This window comes from Stenella coeruleoalba, assembly GCF_951394435.1.
Source record: "Stenella coeruleoalba genome assembly, contig: scaffold_28, whole genome shotgun sequence".
NCBI classification, from domain to species: Eukaryota; Metazoa; Chordata; class Mammalia; order Artiodactyla; family Delphinidae; genus Stenella; species Stenella coeruleoalba.
Window position 1 is genome coordinate 400,791 of NW_027645921.1, and position 21,677 is coordinate 422,467.

A 21,677-nucleotide genomic window follows, 5' to 3' on the forward strand; every position below is an offset into this window, starting at 1 on the left:
TTGCAACGGAAATCTGCACTACAATGAAGTCTCACTTCCCCCCGGTCAAAAGGGCCATCTGAAAAAAGTGTAAAATCCAGAAAGGCAGGACAGGCCATGGAGAACTGGGAGCCTTGTTATGCTGATGGGCGGGATGTAAATTGCCAACAACCACTCGGGAGAAGTGTATGGTGTTTCCTGAAACATCTAAAAAACAAAGCAACAGAACCTAGGGCACTTCCACTTATGGTCCTATAGCTTAGGGAAATTAAAATCAAAAAGACACAGCCACCCCAAAGTTTGGGACGGCTCTGTTTACAAGAACCTCGTTTACAGTACAAGTTCAACATCGCAGAAAGTGAAAAATGGATAAAGAAGTTGTGGTATTTACTTACAAAGCAATATCACTCAGCAATGAAATCTGTGTCATCAGGCCCTTAGCAGCACAATGAGTGGATTCAGGTATGATGATTCTAACTGAAATAAGTCACACAGAAAAAGAAACATCATAAGATATCAGTAATACACGGAATGTAAACTTGGCTACACAGGAAATGAATTACAGAACAGAACAGGGTCTCAAATTTAGAAAACCAACTTATTCTTGCTTAAGGGTAAAGGTGAGTTGGGGTGCTGCATAAAACCAGAGATTGAAATGAGCACAGATAAAGTTCCTTAAGCCAAATATGGAATAGACAAGAGCTACTCCTTGCTCAACGAAATGGACTCAACACCCCATATTAAACGCCTAAGAATGTACCTGACTAGTAAGTATCTTAAAACCTATGGATTGCTATGTCTCCGAAAGAGAATCAAGCATGTGTACAGGGGCATAAACGCAGCAGTAATAGGATTGGAGAGGTTCGGTGAGCAAGTGAAGACCCTTTGAAGTCATATTGCATGGTACCCATTACACGGGTCTTAACTCTCCTGGTTAAGGTATTCTTCCTTCAGCTAAAACATGCATGTGGAACCCAAGTATGATCAACCATGTGAAAGGGAGACGTGTTCAAATATGTCTCAGTTTTCCTCCCCTGGTACTCGGGTGCAACATTCCAGACGCTTTACTAACACTCACCCCACTTGGAGAGTCAGCGCCTTTAACCTCCTGTTTGGCCCAGTTTGCAATTTCTGCGGAAGATGAACAGGATTAGCGAGAACCAATGAGAGACTAGCTGGAGGTGTCTGGACGGGCAAATTTAACTCTCATTTCCCACCAGGAAGAGGAAATAACCAAAGGCTCAGCGTGCCGTGCCGGAACCAGATTAGGGCCTGAAGCCATCCTGTGGTGTTGCGGCCAGGTCACAAGAAAGCGAGTTGAAGAAAGGAGCTCAGGGGCACTGTAATTCACAAACCTGCAGAGTTATAAATGACAGCTATCGTCCAAAAATAGACTGAAGTAAGGCTGCCAAGAGGACTTGAAAGCGGGGCAGAATTGCAGGAAACCGATTTCAGGAGGTAGACTGGAATTGCATTGAAAGCATAGGAAAAGAGGCAGAACGTCCACAATGATGCACTTGGCCAAAAAGGGCGTATACGTTTTTTCCTGAATATATTCAGGAAAAAACGCATACGCCCTTTTTGGCCAACCAAGCAAGCTTGCAAAGGAAATCTGCACTACAATGAAGTCTCACTTCCCCCCGGTCAAAAGGGCCATCTGAAAAAAGTGTAAAATCCAGAAAGGCAGGACAGGCCATGGAGAACTGGGAGCCTTGTTATGCTGATGGGCGGGATGTAAATTGCCAACAACCACTCGGGAGAAGTGTATGGTGTTTCCTGAAACATCTAAAAAACAAAGCAACAGAGCCTAGGGCACTTCCACTTATGGTCCTATAGCTTAGGGAAATTAAAATCAAAAAGACACAGCCACCCCAAAGTTTGGGACGCCTCCGTTTACAAGAACCTCGTTTACCGTACAAGTTAAATATCACAGAAAGTGAGAAATGGATAAAGAACTTGGGGTACTTACGTACAATGCAGTATCACTCAGCAATGAAATCTATGTCATCAGGCCCATAGCAGCATAATGAGTGGATTCAGGTACGATGATTCTAACTGAAATAAGTCACACAGAAAAAGAAACATCATAAGATATCACTAATACACGGAATGTAAACTTGGCTACACAGGAACTGCATTCCAAAACAGAACAGGGTCTCAAATTTAGAAAACCAACTTATGCTTGCTTAAGGGGAAAGGTGAGTTGGGGTGCTGCATAAAACCAGAGATTGAAATGAGCACAGATAAAGTTCCTTAAGCCAAATATGGAATAGACAAGAGCTACTCCTTGCTCAACGAAATGCACTCAACACCGCATATTAAACGCCTAAGAATGTACCTGACTAGTAAGTATCTTAAAACCTATGGATTGCTATGTCTCCGAAAGAGAATCAAGCATGTGTACAGGGGCATAAACGCAGCAGTGATAGGATTGGAGAGGTTCGGTGAGCAAATGAAGACCCTTTGAAGTCATATTGCATGGTACCCATTCCACGGGTTTCACCTACCCAGGTTTTAGGTATTCTTCCTTCAGCTAAAATATGCATGTGGAACCCAGAGTATGATCAACCATGTGATCGGGAGACGTGTTCAAATATGTCTCAGTTTTCCTCCCCTGGTACTCGGGTGCAACATTCCAGACGCTTTACTAACACTCTCCTCACTTGGAGAGTCAGCGCCTTTAACCTCCTGTTTGGCACAGTTTGCAATTTCTGCGGAAGATGAACAGGAATAGCGAGAACCAATGAGAGGCTAGTTGGAGGTGTCTGGACGGGCAAATTTAACTCTCATTTCCCAACAGGAAGAGGAAATAACCAAAGGCTCAGCGTGCCGTACCGGAACCAGATTAGGGCCTGAAGCCATCCTGCGGTGTTGCGGCAGCTCAAAAGAAAGCGAGTTGAAGAAAGGAGCTCAGGGGCACTGTAATTCACAAACCTGCAGAGTTATAAATGACAGCTATCGTCCAAAAATATACTGAAGTAAGGCTGCCAAGAGGACTTGAAAGCGGGGCAGAATTGCAAGAAACCGATTTCAGGAGGTAGACTGGAATTGCATTGAAAGCATAGGAAAAGAGGCAGAACGTCCACAATGATGCACTTGGCCAAAAAGGGCGTATGCGTTTTTTCCTGAATATATTCAGGAAAAAACGCATAGGCCCTTTTTGGCCAACCAAGCAAGCTTGCAAAGGAAATCTGCACTACAATGAAGTCTCACTTCCCCCCGGTCAAAAGGGCCATCTGAAAAAAGTGTAAAATCCAGAAAGGCAGGACAGGCCATGGAGAACTGGGAGCCTTGTTATGCTGATGGGCGGGATGTAAATTGCCAACAACCACTCGGGAGAAGTGTATGGTGTTTCCTGAAACATCTAAAAAACAAAGCAACAGAACCTAGGGCACTTCCACTTATGGTCCTATAGCTTAGGGAAATTAAAATCAAAAAGACACAGCCACCCCAAAGTTTCGAACGGCTCTGTTTACAAGAACCTCGTTTACAGTACAAGTTCAACATCGCAGAAAGTGAAAAATGGAGAAAGAAGTTGTGGTATTTACTTACAAAGCAATATCACTCAGCAATGAAATCTGTGTCATCAGGCCCTTAGCAGCAAAATGAGTGGATTCAGGTATGATGATTCTAACTGAAATAAGTTACACAGAAAAAGAAACATCATAAGATATCAGTAATACACGGAATGTAAACTTGGCTACACAGGAACTGAATTACAGAACAGAACAGGGTCTCAAATTTAGAAAACCAACTTATGCTTGCTTAAGGGTAAAGGTGAGTTGGGGTGCTGCATAAAACCAGAGATTGAAATGAGCACAGATAAAGTTCCTTAAGCCAAATATGGAATAGACAAGAGCTACTCCTTGCTCAACGAAATGCACTCAACACCGCATATTAAAGGCCTAAGAATGTACCTGACTAGTAAGTATCTTAAAACCTATGGATTGCTATGTCTCCGAAAGAGAATCAAGCATGTGTACAGGGGCATAAACGCAGCAGTGATAGGATTGGAGAGGTTCGGTGAGCAAATGAAGACCCTTTGAAGTCATATTGCATGGTACCCATTACACGGGTCTTAACTCTCCTGGTTAAGGTATTCTTCCTTCAGCTAAAACATGCATGTGGAACCCAAGTATGATCAACCATGTGAACGGGAGACGTGTTCAAATATGTCTCAGTTTTCCTCCCCTGGTACTCGGGTGCAACATTCCAGACGCTTTACTAACACTCACCCCACTTGGAGAGTCAGCGCCTTTAACCTCCTGTTTGGCCCAGTTTGCAATTTCTGCGGAAGATGAACAGGAATAGCGAGAACCAATGAGAGGCTAGCTGCAGGTGTCTGGACGGGCAAATTTAACTCTCATTTCCCACCAGGAAGAGGAAATAACCAAAGGCTCAGCGTGCCGTGCCGGAACCAGATTAGGGCCTGAAGCCATCCTGTGGTGTTGCGGCCAGGTCACAAGAAAGCGAGTTGAAGAAAGGAGCTCAGGGGCACTGTAATTCACAAACCTGCAGAGTTATAAATGACAGCTATCGTCCAAAAATAGACTGAAGTAAGGCTGCCAAGAGGACTTGAAAGCGGGGCAGAATTGCAGGAAACCGATTTCAGGAGGTAGACTGGAATTGCATTGAAAGCATAGGAAAAGAGGCAGAACGTCCACAATGATGCACTTGGCCAAAAAGGGCGTATGCGTTTTTTCCTGAATATATTCAGGAAAAAACGCATACGCCCTTTTTGGCCAACCAAGCAAGCTTGCAAAGGAAATCTGCACTACAATGAAGTCTCACTTCCCCCCGGTCAAAAGGGCCATCTGAAAAAAGTGTAAAATCCAGAAAGGCAGGACAGGCCATGGAGAACTGGGAGCCTTGTTATGCTGATGGGCGGGATGTAAATTGCCAACAACCACTCGGGAGAAGTGTATGGTGTTTCCTGAAACATCTAAAAAACAAAGCAACAGAGCCTAGGGCACTTCCACTTATGGTCCTATAGCTTAGGGAAATTAAAATCAAAAAGACACAGCCACCCCAAAGTTTGGGACGCCTCCGTTTACAAGAACCTCGTTTACCGTACAAGTTAAATATCACAGAAAGTGAGAAATGGATAAAGAACTTGGGGTACTTACGTACAATGCAGTATCACTCAGCAATGAAATCTATGTCATCAGGCCCGTAGCAGCATAATGAGTGGATTCAGGTACGATGATTCTAACTGAAATAAGTCACACAGAAAAAGAAACATCATAAGATATCACTAATACACGGAATGTAAACTTGGCTACACAGGAACTGCATTCCAAAACAGAACAGGGTCTCAAATTTAGAAAACCAACTTATGCTTGCTTAAGGGGAAAGGTGAGTTGGGGTGCTGCATAAAACCAGAGATTGAAATGAGCACAGATAAAGTTCCTTAAGCCAAATATGGAATAGACAAGAGCTACTCCTTGCTCAACGAAATGCACTCAACACCGCATATTAAACGCCTAAGAATGTACCTGACTAGTAAGTATCTTAAAACCTATGGATTGCTATGTCTCCGAAAGAGAATCAAGCATGTGTACAGGGGCATAAACGCAGCAGTGATAGGATTGGAGAGGTTCGGTGAGCAAATGAAGACCCTTTGAAGTCATATTGCATGGTACCCATTCCACGGGTTTCAACTACCCAGGTTTTAGGTATTCTTCCTTCAGCTAAAATATGCATGTGGAACCCAGAGTATGATCAACCATGTGATCGGGAGACGTGTTCAAATATGTCTCAGTTTTCCTCCCCTGGTACTCGGGTGCAACATTCCAGACGCTTTACTAACACTCTCCTCACTTGGAGAGTCAGCGCCTTTAACCTCCTGTTTGGCACAGTTTGCAATTTCTGCGGAAGATGAACAGGAATAGCGAGAACCAATGAGAGGCTAGTTGGAGGTGTCTGGACGGGCAAATTTAACTCTCATTTCCCAACAGGAAGAGGAAATAACCAAAGGCTCAGCGTGCCGTACCGGAACCAGATTAGGGCCTGAAGCCATCCTGCGGTGTTGCGGCAGCTCAAAAGAAAGCGAGTTGAAGAAAGGAGCTCAGGGGCACTGTAATTCACAAACCTGCAGAGTTATAAATGACAGCTATCGTCCAAAAATATACTGAAGTAAGGCTGCCAAGAGGACTTGAAAGCGGGGCAGAATTGCAAGAAACCGATTTCAGGAGGTAGACTGGAATTGCATTGAAAGCATAGGAAAAGAGGCAGAACGTCCACAATGATGCACTTGGCCAAAAAGGGCGTATGCGTTTTTTCCTGAATATATTCAGGAAAAAACGCATAGGCCCTTTTTGGCCAACCAAGCAAGCTTGCAAAGGAAATCTGCACTACAATGAAGTCTCACTTCCCCCCGGTCAAAAGGGCCATCTGAAAAAAGTGTAAAATCCAGAAAGGCAGGACAGGCCATGGAGAACTGGGAGCCTTGTTATGCTGATGGGCGGGATGTAAATTGCCAACAACCACTCGGGAGAAGTGTATGGTGTTTCCTGAAACATCTAAAAAACAAAGCAACAGAACCTAGGGCACTTCCACTTATGGTCCTATAGCTTAGGGAAATTAAAATCAAAAAGACACAGCCACCCCAAAGTTTCGAACGGCTCTGTTTACAAGAACCTCGTTTACAGTACAAGTTCAACATCGCAGAAAGTGAAAAATGGAGAAAGAAGTTGTGGTATTTACTTACAAAGCAATATCACTCAGCAATGAAATCTGTGTCATCAGGCCCTTAGCAGCAAAATGAGTGGATTCAGGTATGATGATTCTAACTGAAATAAGTTACACAGAAAAAGAAACATCATAAGATATCAGTAATACACGGAATGTAAACTTGGCTACACAGGAACTGAATTACAGAACAGAACAGGGTCTCAAATTTAGAAAACCAACTTATGCTTGCTTAAGGGTAAAGGTGAGTTGGGGTGCTGCATAAAACCAGAGATTGAAATGAGCACAGATAAAGTTCCTTAAGCCAAATATGGAATAGACAAGAGCTACTCCTTGCTCAACGAAATGCACTCAACACCGCATATTAAAGGCCTAAGAATGTACCTGACTAGTAAGTATCTTAAAACCTATGGATTGCTATGTCTCCGAAAGAGAATCAAGCATGTGTACAGGGGCATAAACGCAGCAGTGATAGGATTGGAGAGGTTCGGTGAGCAAATGAAGACCCTTTGAAGTCATATTGCATGGTACCCATTACACGGGTCTTAACTCTCCTGGTTAAGGTATTCTTCCTTCAGCTAAAACATGCATGTGGAACCCAAGTATGATCAACCATGTGAACGGGAGACGTGTTCAAATATGTCTCAGTTTTCCTCCCCTGGTACTCGGGTGCAACATTCCAGACGCTTTACTAACACTCACCCCACTTGGAGAGTCAGCGCCTTTAACCTCCTGTTTGGCCCAGTTTGTAATTTCTGCGGAAGATGAACAGGAATAGCGAGAACCAATGAGAGGCTAGCTGCAGGTGTCTGGACGGGCAAATTTAACTCTCATTTCCCACCAGGAAGAGGAAATAACCAAAGGCTCAGCGTGCCGTGCCGGAACCAGATTAGGGCCTGAAGCCATCCTGTGGTGTTGCGGCCAGGTCACAAGAAAGCGAGTTGAAGAAAGGAGCTCAGGGGCACTGTAATTCACAAACCTGCAGAGTTATAAATGACAGCTATCGTCCAAAAATAGACTGAAGTAAGGCTGCCAAGAGGACTTGAAAGCGGGGCAGAATTGCAGGAAACCGATTTCAGGAGGTAGACTGGAATTGCATTGAAAGCATAGGAAAAGAGGCAGAACGTCCACAATGATGCACTTGGCCAAAAAGGGCGTATACGTTTTTTCCTGAATATATTCAGGAAAAAACGCATACGCCCTTTTTGGCCAACCAAGCAAGCTTGCAAAGGAAATCTGCACTACAATGAAGTCTCACTTCCCCCCGGTCAAAAGGGCCATCTGAAAAAAGTGTAAAATCCAGAAAGGCAGGACAGGCCATGGAGAACTGGGAGCCTTGTTATGCTGATGGGCAGGATGTAAATTGCCAACAACCACTCGGGAGAAGTGTATGGTGTTTCCTGAAACATCTAAAAAACAAAGCAACAGAGCCTAGGGCACTTCCACTTATGGTCCTATAGCTTAGGGAAATTAAAATCAAAAAGACACAGCCACCCCAAAGTTTGGGACGCCTCCGTTTACAAGAACCTCGTTTACCGTACAAGTTAAATATCACAGAAAGTGAGAAATGGATAAAGAACTTGGGGTACTTACGTACAATGCAGTATCACTCAGCAATGAAATCTATGTCATCAGGCCCGTAGCAGCATAATGAGTGGATTCAGGTACGATGATTCTAACTGAAATAAGTCACACAGAAAAAGAAACATCATAAGATATCACTAATACACGGAATGTAAACTTGGCTACACAGGAACTGCATTCCAAAACAGAACAGGGTCTCAAATTTAGAAAACCAACTTATGCTTGCTTAAGGGGAAAGGTGAGTTGGGGTGCTGCATAAAACCAGAGATTGAAATGAGCACAGATAAAGTTCCTTAAGCCAAATATGGAATAGACAAGAGCTACTGCTTACTCAACGAAATGCACTCAACACCGCATATTAAATGCCTAAGAATGTACCTGACTAGTAAGTATCTTAAAACCTATGGATTGCTATGTCTCCGAAAGAGAATCAAGCATGTGTACAGGGGCATAAACGCAGCAGTGATAGGATTGGAGAGGTTCGGTGAGCAAATGAAGACCCTTTGAAGTCATATTGCATGGTACCCATTCCACGGGTTTCAACTACCCAGGTTTTAGGTATTCTTCCTTCAGCTAAAATATGCATGTGGAACCCAGAGTATGATCAACCATGTGATCGGGAGACGTGTTCAAATATGTCTCAGTTTTCCTCCCCTGGTACTCGGGTGCAACATTCCAGACGCTTTACTAACACTCTCCCCACTTGGAGAGTCAGCGCCTTTAACCTCCTGTTTGGCACAGTTTGCAATTTCTGCGGAAGATGAACAGGAATAGCGAGAACCAATGAGAGGCTAGTTGGAGGTTTCTGGACGGGCAAATTTAACTCTCATTTCCCAACAGGAAGAGGAAATAACCAAAGGCTCAGCGTGCCGTACCGGAACCAGATTAGGGCCTGAAGCCATCCTGCGGTGTTGCAGCCAGCTCAAAAGAAAGCGAGTTGAAGAAAGGAGCTCAGGGGCACTGTAATTCACAAACCTGCAGAGTTATAAATGACAGCTATCGTCCAAAAATAGACTGAAGTAAGGCTGCCAAGAGGACTTGAAAGCGGGGCAGAATTGCAGGAAACCGATTTCAGGAGGTAGACTGGAATTGCATTGAAAGCATAGGAAAAGAGGCAGAACGTCCACAATGATGCACTTGGCCAAAAAGGGCGTATGCGTTTTTTCCTGAATATATTCAGGAAAAAACGCATAGGCCCTTTTTGGCCAACCAAGCAAGCTTGCAAAGGAAATCTGCACTACAATGAAGTCTCACTTCCCCCCGGTCAAAAGGGCCATCTGAAAAAAGTGTAAAATCCAGAAAGGCAGGACAGGCCATGGAGAACTGGGAGCCTTGTTATGCTGATGGGCGGGATGTAAATTGCCAACAACCACTCGGGAGAAGTGTATGGTGTTTCCTGAAACATCTAAAAAACAAAGCAACAGAACCTAGGGCACTTCCACTTATGGTCCTATAGCTTAGGGAAATTAAAATCAAAAAGACACAGCCACCCCAAAGTTTCGAACGGCTCTGTTTACAAGAACCTCGTTTACAGTACAAGTTCAACATTGCAGAAAGTGAAAAATGGAGAAAGAAGTTGTGGTATTTACTTACAAATCAATATCACTCAGCAATGAAATCTGTGTCATCAGGCCCTTAGCAGCACAATGAGTGGATTCAGGTATGATGATTCTAACTGAAATAAGTTACACAGAAAAAGAAACATCATAAGATATCAGTAATACACGGAATGTAAACTTGGCTACACAGGAACTGAATTACAGAACAGAACAGGGTCTCAAATTTAGAAAACCAACTTATGCTTGCTTAAGGGTAAAGGTGAGTTGGGGTGCTGCATAAAACCAGAGAATGAAATGAGCACAGATAAAGTTCCTTAAGCCAAATATGGAATAGACAAGAGCTACTCCTTGCTCAACGAAATGGACTCAACACCGCATATTAAACGCCTAAGAATGTACCTGACTAGTAAGTATCTTAAAACCTATGGATTGCTATGTCTCCAAAAGAGAATCAAACTTGTGTACAGGGGCATAAACGCAGCAGTGATAGGATTGGAGAGGTTCGGTGAGCAAATGAAGACCCTTTGAAGTCATATTGCATGGTACCCATTCCACGGGTTTCAACTACCCAGGTTTAAGGTATTCTTCCTTCAGCTAAAACATGCATGTGGAACCTAGAGTATGATCAACCATGTGATCGGGAGACGTGTTCAAATATGTCTCAGTTTTCCTCCCCTGGTACTCGGGTGCAACATTCCAGACGCTTTACTAACACTCTCCCGACTTAGAGAGTCAGTCCCTTTAACCTCCTGTTTGGCCCAGTTTGCAATTTCTGCGGAAGATGAACAGGAATAGCGAGAACCAATGAGAGACTAGCTGGAGGTGTCTGGACGGGCAAATTTAACTCTCATTTCCCACCAGGAAGAGGAATTAACCAAAGGCTCAGCGTGCCGTGCCTGAACCAAATTAGGGCCTGAAGCCATCCTGCGGTGTTTCGGCCAGCTCACAAGAAAGCGAGTTGAAGAAAGGAGCTCAGGGGCACTGTAATTCACAAACCTGCAGAGTTATAAATGACAGCTATTGTCCAAAAATATACTGAAGTAAGGCTGCCAAGAGGACTTGAAAGCAGGGCAGAATTGCAGGAAACCGATTTCAGGAGGTAGACTGGAATTGCATTGAAAGCATAGGAAAAGAGGCAGAACGTCCACAATGATACACTTGGCCAAAAAGGGCGTATGCGTTTTTTCCTGAATATATTCAGGAAAAAACGCATACGCCCTTTTTGGCCAACCAAGCAAGCTTGCAAAGGAAATCTGCACTACAATGAAGTCTCACTTCCCCCTGGTCAAAAGGGCCATCTGAAAAAAGTGTAAAATCCAGAAAGGCAGGACAGGCCATGGAGAACTGGGAGCCTTGTTATGCTGATGGGCGGGATGTAAATTGCCAACAACCACTCGGGAGAAGTGTATGGTGTTTCCTGAAACATCTAAAAAACAAAGCAACAGAACCTAGGGCACTTCCACTTATGGTCCTATAGCTTAGGGAAATTAAAATCAAAAAGACACAGCCACCCCAAAGTTTCGAACGGCTCTGTTTACAAGAACCTCGTTTCCAGTACAAGTTCAACATCACAGAAAGTGAAAAATGGAGAAAGAAGTTGTGGTATTTACTTACAAAGCAATATCACTCAGCAATGAAATCTGTGTCATCAGGCCCTTAGCAGCACAATGAGTGGATTCAGGTATGATGATTCTAACTGAAATAAGTCACACAGAAAAAGAAACATCATAAGATATCAGTAATACACGGAATGTAAACTTGGCTACACAGGAACTGAATTACAGAACAGAACAGGGTCTCAAATTTAGAAAACCAACTTATGCTTGCTTAAGGGGAAAGGTGAGTTGGGGTGCTGCATAAAACCAGAGATTGAAATGAGTACAGATAAAGTTCCTTAAGCCAAATATGGAATAGACAAGAGCTACTCCTTGCTCAACGAAATGGACTCAACACCGCATATTAAACTCCTAAGAATGTACCTGACTAGTAAGTATCTTAAAACCTAGGGATTGCTATGTCTCCGAAAGAGAATCAAGCATGTGTACAGGGGCATAAACGCAGCAGTGATAGGATTGGAGAGGTTCGGTGAGCAAATGAAGACCCTTTGAAGTCATATTGCATGGTACCCTTTACACGGGTCTTAACTCTCCAGGTTTAAGGTATTCTTCCTTCAGCTAAAACATGCATGTGGAACCCAAGTATGATCAACCATGTGAACGGGAGACGTGTTCAAATATGTCTCAGTTTTCCTCCCCTGGTACTCGGGTGCAACATTCCAGACGCTTTACTAACACTCTCCCCACTTGGAGAGTCAGTCCCTTTAACCTCCTGTTTGGCCCAGTTTGCAATTTCTGCGGAAGATGAACAGGAATAGCGAGAACCAATGAGAGGCTAGCTGGAGGTGTCTGGACGGGCAAATTTAACTCTCATTTCCCACCAGGAAGAGGAATTAACCAAAGGCTCAGCGTGCCGTGCCGGAACCAGACTAGGGCCTGAAGCCATCCTGCGGTGTTGCGGCCAGGTCACAAGAAAGCGAGTTGAAGAAAGGAGCTCAGGGGCACTGTAATTCACAAACGTGCAGAGTTATAAATGACAGCTATCGTCCAAAAATAGACTGAAGTAAGGCTGCCAAGAGGACTTGAAAGCGGGGCAGAATTGCAGGAAACCGATTTCAGGAGGTAGACTGGAATTGCATTGAAAGCATAGGAAAAGAGGCAGAACGTCCACAATGATGCACTTGGCCAAAAAGGGCGTATGTGTTTTTTCCTGAATATATTCAGGAAAAAATGCATACGCCCTTTTTGGCCAACCAAGCAAGCTTGCAAAGGAAATCTGCACTACAATGAAGTCTCACTTCCCCCCGGTCAAAAGGGCCATCTGAAAAAAGTGTAAAATCCAGAAAGGCAGGACAGGCCATGGAGAACTGGGAGCCTTGTTATGTTGATGGGCGGGATGTAAATTGCCAACAGACACTCGGGAGAAGTGTATGGTGTTTCCTGAAACATCTAAAAAACAAAGCAACAGAGCGTAGGGCACTTCCACTTATGGTCCTATAGCTTAGGGAAATTAAAATAAAAAAGACACAGCCACCCCAAAGTTTTTGACACCTCCGTTTACAAGAACCTCGTTTACCGTACATGTTCAATATCACAGAAAGTGAAAAATGGATAAAGAACTTGTGTTACTTACGTACAATGCAGTATCACTCAGCAATGAAATCTATGTCATCAGGCCCGTAGCAGCATAATGAGTGGATTCAGGTACGATGATTCTAACTGAAATAAGTCACACAGAAAAAGAAACATCATAAGATATCACTAATACACGGAATGTAAACTTGGCTACACAGGAACTGAATTACAGAACAGAACAGGGTCTCAAGTTTAGAAAACCAACTTATGCCTGCTTAAGGGGGAAGGTGAGTTGGGGTGCTGCATAAAAGCAGAGTTTGAAATTAGCACAGATACCGTTCCATAAGCCAAATATGTAATAGACAAGAGCTACCCCTTGCTCAACAAAATGGATTCAACAATGAGGTATCACCTCACACCTGGTAGAATAGGCATCATTGAAAATCTACAAACAAAAAATGCTGGAAAGGGTGTGGAGAAAAGGAACCCTCTTCCACTATTGTTGGGAATATAAATTGATACAGTCATTATGGAGAACAATATGGAATTTCTTAAGAAACTAACAATAGAATTACCATATGATACAGCAATCCCAGTACTGGACATATACCCAGACAAAACCATAAATCAAAAAGAGTCATTCACCGCAATGTTCATTGCATCACTATTTACAATATCGAGGTAATGGAAGCAACCTAAATGCCCACAGACAGACGAATGCATAAAGCTGTGGTACATATATAAAATGGAATATTACTCAGCCATGAAAAGGAATGAAATTGGGTCATTTGTAGAGACGTCGATGGATCTAGAGACTGTCATACAGAGTGAAGTAAGTCAGAAAGAGAAAAACAAATCTTGTATATTCATGCATATATGTGGAACCTAGAAAAACTGTACAGATTAACCATTTTGCAAGGCATAAATAGAGCAACAGATGTAGACAACAAACGTATGGACAACAAGGGGGGAAAGCTGTTGGGGGGGTGGTGGTGGGAGGAGTTGAGAGACTGGGATTGGCATGTATACATTTATATGTATAAAATAGATAACCAATAAGAACCTGCTGTATAAAAATATAAAATAAAATTCAAAATTAAAAAGAAGTAAAATTTAAAAAATAAAACAGAAAAAACAATTATTCCCTGCACATACATGTATTTATATGAATAAATTATTTCCATGCTTATATCTGTAAATACAAAAAAGAGGAATAAAATCTACCTTGAACCAAAAACGAAAAAGAGAAAAAAAACACAGAACCCACCAGTTACACAGAGGAAAACCGTATCAGGGCACTTGCTCCAGTTGTAAACAATTCTGAAGTTGGTCAGTGGTGGGGAATCGTCTCCCATTCAGCCAGCAGCTCCCACGCAACAAGCGTCCTCATTGCAAAGCTGGGGCACCGTGCCGAGGCATCTGTGAGTAAACGTGAGCTGAGCCCCAGGCCAGTTGCTGCTGAACTATTCCCACCCGTCCCAGGTAAAACACCTGAATATATACAAGGACTTGAAAGCCTAGAGGAAGGGCCATAGAGCCACACGAGTGACAGCATGCCGGCCGACTTGGTGCCTGCAGGCCAGCCAGGATGGTCCTGGCCCTGGGTGCTCTTCTGGAAGATTTCCATTTCCCTGCCTGAGATACCCGTCCTGTCCCTGCCCCCACTGCTTTTTTCCTTCCTCACCTCTGCCCAGGGAGAAATTCCAGCAGCAGGTATGGGTGACACATCCTCTTCTTTAGCAGGTGGCAGCCTGGCAACTGCTGCAGAAAGTCCAGCAGAGCCCCACTCACACTGGGCCACCCACAAAGCCGTGGCCTCTCACTCCCTCCCACCAGCCCAGCCCCGAGACTGCTGACAGGGCAGAGAAAATGGCGTCAGGCATGGCTGCAGGGGCTCTTGCTGCCTGGAGTGGTATTTATATTGATCTCAACCCAGGCACACCTGGGGAGGGCTGGCCGGCACGGTAAGGCTGCCCAGGTCAGCCAATCATCACCCCTCAGGGGCTCACAGTTGCAGAAAATGGAACTTGCTGAACCGGCCAGGTCCAAGGAACAGGTGTGGGCTCCTGAGAGTCAGGATAGACAAGGGGCTGCAGCTTTGGCTTGTTTTCTAATCATTTTATCTGGCCCATGAGTGGGAGACAACTTCAAGAAAACCCTCTCCTAATGAGAGAAACCCAGGAGTCAGGGAGAGGAGGGGTGGGTGGTGGTTGGAGACAGAGGCCTGGTGCCCCGGGTGCAGTGGAAGTCTCTGGAAGACCAGGTGGAGGGAGGCCTCACGGAGTGATGCCCAGGGTCACAGACCTGTCGCAGCTGCTGTTTGTTAGTTCAAGTCCTGCTCTGAGGTGCTCTGTGTCAGCTCTGAGCGACAGGTGAGCTGGGGGTGCTCTGCAATGAGGGCTATGTGCACGGTTCCTGTGTGCCCAGCCCTGCCACGGTACCCGCAAGGGTAGCTCTGTATCTTGGGAGGGGCCTGACCACGAGAGCCCCGTGGGCTGGGGTGGGGGTGGGGTACCTGCCCAGGTGAGCTCCATATTCTGGGATTGGTCTGACCACGAGAGCCCCATGGGCTGCTGGGGACCTGGTAAAGGATGTCAGGACAGTCAGTGAAGCCACCGAGGATATACCTCCAGCTGCTCCTAATTCCTACACCCTGCTGGTCATTCTACCAACCACCAGGACATGGTATTCTGTATTAGTCTTCAATGATGCCTTCTTTTGTATTCCATTAGTCCCAGAGTCACAAGAAATTTTGGCTTGTGAGTGACAGGACTCAACATACAACTAAAACAATACTTCCGGGCCGTCTGGCCCCAAGGGTGCAAAAATTCCCACACCATCTTTGGGGAAAGCTTAGCTAAAGACCTAAAAGTTCTACCTCTGGAAAAGGAAACCCTCCTTCAATATGCAGACGACATTCTGATCACCAGCCCTACTAAGGAGGCCTCTGAACTACCAAGCCAATAAAGGATAGAAGTTGTCCAAGAAAAAGCTCAAATATCACAGACTGCGGTGACCTGCCTGGGCTTCATTCTCACAGAAGGTCAGAGAAGCCCATCCCAGGAAAGGGAAGAAACCATTTTCAGCCTTACCCCTTTCTAAAACTAGAAGACAGCTTAGGGGTTCCTGGGGAGGCCAGGGTTTGCTGCTTCTGGATCCCTAGCTACAGTCTACTAGCTGGGCCTCTATATGAAACACTGAAAGGAAAAGATGATGATCCTTTTGAATAGAATCCAGAAGTGGCCTTTCAAGAATGGAAAGAGCAGTCAATTCAGACCCTTGCCCTGGAACTCCCTAATTTAGCTAAACCCTTTGACCTTTACATTCCCGGTGAAAGGTGAATCGCCATTGGAGAATTAGTGCAAAAACTGGGACCACTTGAAATGGAACAATGCAAGAATGCCATCCAGGTAGGATAAACTACGGTCACTAAGGGGCTTGGCCCACTGCCACATCTGGCCAAGATACTGGCGGTATCTAAAAACCTGGAAATCAGCAGCCCAAAAGGCCACCTCCCTCCTAAGGGAAAAGGACCCCACGTGGTGATCCTAACCACCAACCATGCCCTGAAGTTGCAGGGTTCGCTCCGTGGGCACACCGACCTCGAGTGAGGAGGCCCTCCAACTCCAACATCCAGAGAGATAACCGGGGGCAACAGGGCACCATGACGACTCGTGTGAACATCACTTGACCTGGAGTTTCTCTCATAAAACAACAAGAGTGTGTCCCAAAAGAGTAGACTACTGCTTGCAGGACTTACTGCACCCAGAGGGGAGCTAATAATCTTGGCGGGGGAACAGTATACCACACTGTCACCATAGAAAAGCCGACAGACACCGTGATGATGGTGGCCAATAAGACCGGCTGGACTCCTGTTTACTTCAAAAGGCTGTTGACTCAGTAGCCATCATGGTCCTTGGTCACCACTGACCCTGGACTGTCTGGGAGTTGAGCGGGCAGGGCTCTGACACCTGGTGCTGTTTGTACGTTAATTCAGGGGCCTAACTGAAGAAAGCGCAGACTACTGGTCAGAGCATCTAGGCTGGCAGAGACAGTCAGCCTAAGGTGGCCGAACAAATGTGGGGCGGGGTGAAACCGGCCCCCACAGCGTCTCTGCACATCTCTTTCCTGGACCCTTAAAGGTCATTAGAATCTATAACACTTCCAATGCTGGTGCTCAGGTGGACGAGCAGGGAGGCAGGTGTCCTGGGGACAATCAACGTCACCGGGAGGCTGCTGGGGAGAAGCTCTGACCCTCGCCCCAGGGTATGAGGGCTCCCAACTCAGCACTCAGCAGTTACAGAAGAAGGGTCTGCACCCTCAGCACTCCAAGAATGAGGAACGGGACAAAAGGCAGAGGAGGGGTTTGTCCCCAGCAAAGCCCATTAAAAATCCCTGGGAGATAAAAATAGAATCTGGGCAATAAAGTCAAGTCTAACCTTTTTTATCCTTTGTGTTTTGTCTAATTTCACGTGCTCCTAGGGTCCCACATGCAGAGGTTCCACACCCGGCACTTCAGACCAGATTTCCTAGTGCAGAATGGCTGGGTCGACACCTCAGCTCCTGGGGCCCAGTGCAGACTCCACGATATAGAGGCTGAGCTACAGCCAACCCGGCCCTCGAGAGCTCCGCCGCCTCCCTCCCTCCCACTGACTCTGACAGGATCTCTACACAGCAGCCCAGCCCACAGCCCACGGGGTAGTGCATGCTCTCACCTCTCCATTCTCTGATCAAAATATAAAGTTTCCTTTGCTTGTGAACCAAACTCAGTCTCGATCTGTTGGCCCCAATGACACTGGGCAGGGGGACACTTGTTGGGGTCCACTCTGGAGGATCAGTAACAGAAATTGAGACTATTGTAACCTCAATGAACAGATGTGTGAGCCAAACTGTAGTTAACATAGAACAGTGTATAAGGCTCGGGTAAAATAAGATGTTTTTAACACTTCCATTTGATATTTCCATCACTTTTTATAAGCAAGTTCAGTGAAAAGGTTTGTCTTATTTGTCAGGTCAATATTAGAGAAACGAAGTGATTTCTTTCCAAGGATGTACAGCTAATAATCTTGGTTAAACCTTCAATCTTGTTTTAAATGCTTTTCCATTGAAAATGATACCTCTCTTTCAGCTCCCCCATTTCTGAGAAGTATAAAATCTTATAATTTATTATTACCAAAGGGGAAAGGTGGGAGGAGGGATAAATTAACAGTTTGGAATGAACACATACACACTGCTATGTATAAAATAGATCATCAACAAGGAACTACTGTATAGCACAGGGAACTACACTCAACATTTTGCAATAACCTATAAGGGGAAATAATCTGAAAAAGAATAGATATTTTTATTGACATCATCTATCAATGACAGTTAAAGTGTAGCCTAAGGGAAGCTGGTGGTGAGTGCTTCTGACCCTGAAGACTTCAATCATCTAAAGTTTGGACTCTGCCTACTTCCCAAGGCCCTTAATGAACATATGTGTAGCCGTAGCTTAAAAAATTCCCCAGTTTGGGTTTCGGGGAGACACTGATTTTGAAAAAGCCCTGGTGTTCTCCTTACATGAATGGGACTCTTCCTACTGCTATAACATGTCTGTCACACCCAGAGGATGGTATACCGTCTGATCGGGAAGAGTTTGGAAAAGGCATCTCATCTCCTCATCTCCTGGTGCTCGGGTTCACCCCTCCAGCGTCTTTACTAACAGTCTCCCCACTTGGAGATGTCAGCACTGTCAACATCCTGTTGCGTACAGTTTGGAATTTGTCCAGAGGATGAAGCGGAAGGATGAGGAACAATGAGAGACAAGTCCTAGGTGTTCAGACAGGCACATGTCACTCTAATTTCCAATCAGGAAGACGAATTGACCAAAGGCTAGGGTTGCCCATGGAAACAGTATAGGGCTTGAGGAAATCCCGCTGCTTTGTGGCCAGTTCCCATAAACACGAGTTGAACAATGGAACTCAGGGGCAGTAAAATTCACAAAATTGCAGAGTTGAAAATATCCATCACTGAAAAATGTCTTGAGGAAAGTCAGAGAAAAGGACTTGTAAGCAAGGGAGAATGGCAGGAAAGGGATTTGAGGAGGTAGAAAGGACTCGCCATTAAGCACAAGAAAAGGAGCTGAACATTGCCAACATTGCAGTTGGCCAAAAAGGGTGTATGCGTTCTTTTCTGTATATATTCAAGAAAAGGGCATACACTTTTTTAGCCAACCAAACAGGTGGGCACTGGAAGTCAATACTACAAAAGATATCACTTCGCATCAGTCAGAAGAGCCATCCTCATAAAGCGTAAACAACAGAAATGCAGGACAGGGCAACGAGAAGAGGGAGCCCTGTGAGACTTATAGTGGAAATGTATATTGCCAACGGCCATTCTGGAGAAGTGTATTGTGTTTACTAAAGCATCTAAAAAATGAGCTACAGAGCATAGGGCACTTGCACTCATGGGCGTATATCTTGGGAAAAACAAAAATCGAGAGGACACAGGCACCCCAATGTTTACCCCCTCTCTGTTTAAAAGATCCTCGACTAGGATATAACTTAAATGTCTCTGGAGGGAAAAAATGGATAGAGATGTGGTACTTAGGTAGAGTGGAATATTATTCAGCCTGGAAATCAATGAAATATGGCCAGTTGTAACAACTCCGGAGGAGTTACGTATGATCATTCTAAGTGACAGAATTCAAAAAGAAAAAGACACATATCATAAGATATCACTTAAAGGTGGAATCCAAAATGGCTACACATGAAATAAATTACAAAACAAAAACATAGTCAAATATGTAGAAAACACGCATAAGGCTGCTAAACGGGAAAGGTGGGGAGGGGTGAGGCATCATCCAGGAGGTTGAAATTAGCAAAGATACCATTCCAAATACCAAACTGATAATCAACAAGGCCTACACGGTAGCTAAAAGAACTGCACTCAGCACACTCAAGTCACCGGAAAAGAATATATACGACTGGTAAGAATCTGAAAAAGAATTTATTGATGTCTCTCTGTACGCGAATCAAGTGGATGTACAGCAGCAAGAAACAGAGCTTTGAAAATCAGCTGTAACCAATATAGTAATAAATTGAAAAAAATAAACGACAGAGAGACAGAGAAAACCTCTTACAACTTTTCCTCAGGGACGGTGATGCAACATGGATTGAACACATCTAGACCCACAGCAGGATGAGACATAAGGCTGGAAACTGTTTGCGCTAAGAGAAATGTGAGGGTGGGTGAGGAAATGCACACCCTTTAAAGTAATACTACCTGGTACCCATTCAATGGGTCCCAAATCTGCAGGTTCAAGGGATCTTCCTACAGCTAAAACATGCATGGAAATCCCAGAGGACTGTACACCATGTGATCGGGAGATGTGTCTAAAATGCACCTCATTTATCCTCTCCTGGTGCTCCTGTTCACCATTCCAGCCACGCTACTTAGAATCTCCCCACTTGGAGAATCAGCACATTTAAACTTCTGTTTCACACATTTTGCAAATTGTGAGGAGGATGAACGGGAAGAGGGGGAACCAATGAGAGAAGAGTTGTAGGGGTTTGGACGGGCACATATCACTCTAATTTCCCATTAAGAATAAGAATTAAAGAAAGGCTCAGCCTGCCTCGCCGGAGCCAAAATAGGGCCTGAAGCAATCCTGCGGGTTTGAGGCCAGCTCACAAAAGAGCAACTTAAAAAATGGAGCTCAGGGTCACTGCAATTCACAAACCTGCAGAGTTATAAATGAAAACTAACGTCCAAAAATATGTTGAGGTAAGGCAAAGAAGAGGATCTGAATGCAAGACAGAATTGCAAGAAACAGATTTCAAGAGATAGATTGGACTCGTCTTTAACGCACATGAAAAGCGGCAGAATTTCGACAATGATGCAGTTGGCCCAAAAGGGCGTATGCGTTTTTTCCTGATTATATCCAGGAAAAAACGCATACGCACTTTATGGGCAAGGAACCAAGCAAGCAATGCAAATGTGCACAACAAAGAAGTCTCACTTCCCACCGGTCAAAAGGGCCATCCTAAAAAATTGTAAAAACCAGAAATGCAGGACAGGCCATGGAGAACAGGGAGACTTTATACGCTGATGGGCAGTGTGTGAACTGCCGAGAGCCACTCTGGAGAAGTGTATGGTGGTTCCTAAATCATCTAAAAAACAGAGCTACAGAGCATAGGACACTTCCAATCATGGGAGTATATCTAGGGAAGTCTAAAAATCAACAAGACACAAGCACACCACAGTTTAGGGCTACTCTGTTTACAAGAACCTCAACTTCAGTACACCTTAAATATCCCAGGAAAGAGAACAATGGATAAAGAAGATGTGGTACTTATGTACAATGGAATATCTCTTCACCATGAAATCAATGTAATAAGGCTAGTAGAAGGATAAAGAGTGGATTTAGGTCCGATAATACTACTTGAAATAAGTCAAACAGAAAAAGAAACATATCATAAGATATCACTTATAGAGGGAGGGTAAATATGGCTGCACAAGAAATGAATTACAGAACAGAACAGTGTCTCACATTTAGAAAACACACTTATGTCAGCTTAAGGGGAAAGGAGAGGTGGGGTGATGCATAAAACCAGAGTTTGAAATTAGCACAGATACCGTTCAATAAACCAAATAGGTATTAGACAAGATCTACACCTTGCTCAATGAACAGGCCTCAACACACCCTATACACCGCAGAGAAATATATCTGAGGAATAAGAATCTTAAAACCCAT

General features: G+C 44.5%; 2 long non-coding RNA genes across 2 annotated transcripts in view; one reads left to right on the plus strand and one right to left on the minus strand.

Annotated features, from left to right (window-relative positions):
• Positions 1 to 21,677, plus strand: part of LOC307181475 — a 392,267-nt gene that overhangs the window by 260,456 nt on the left and 110,134 nt on the right. The gene's annotated exons all lie outside the window — the stretch shown is intronic.
• Positions 6,676 to 21,677, minus strand: part of LOC307181473 — a 456,719-nt gene continuing 441,717 nt past the window's right edge. Inside the window, exon 3 of the long non-coding RNA XR_013826868.1 lies at positions 6,676 to 6,770. This is a non-coding gene — a long non-coding RNA (uncharacterized lncRNA). The remainder of the gene's footprint in view (positions 6,771 to 21,677) is intronic.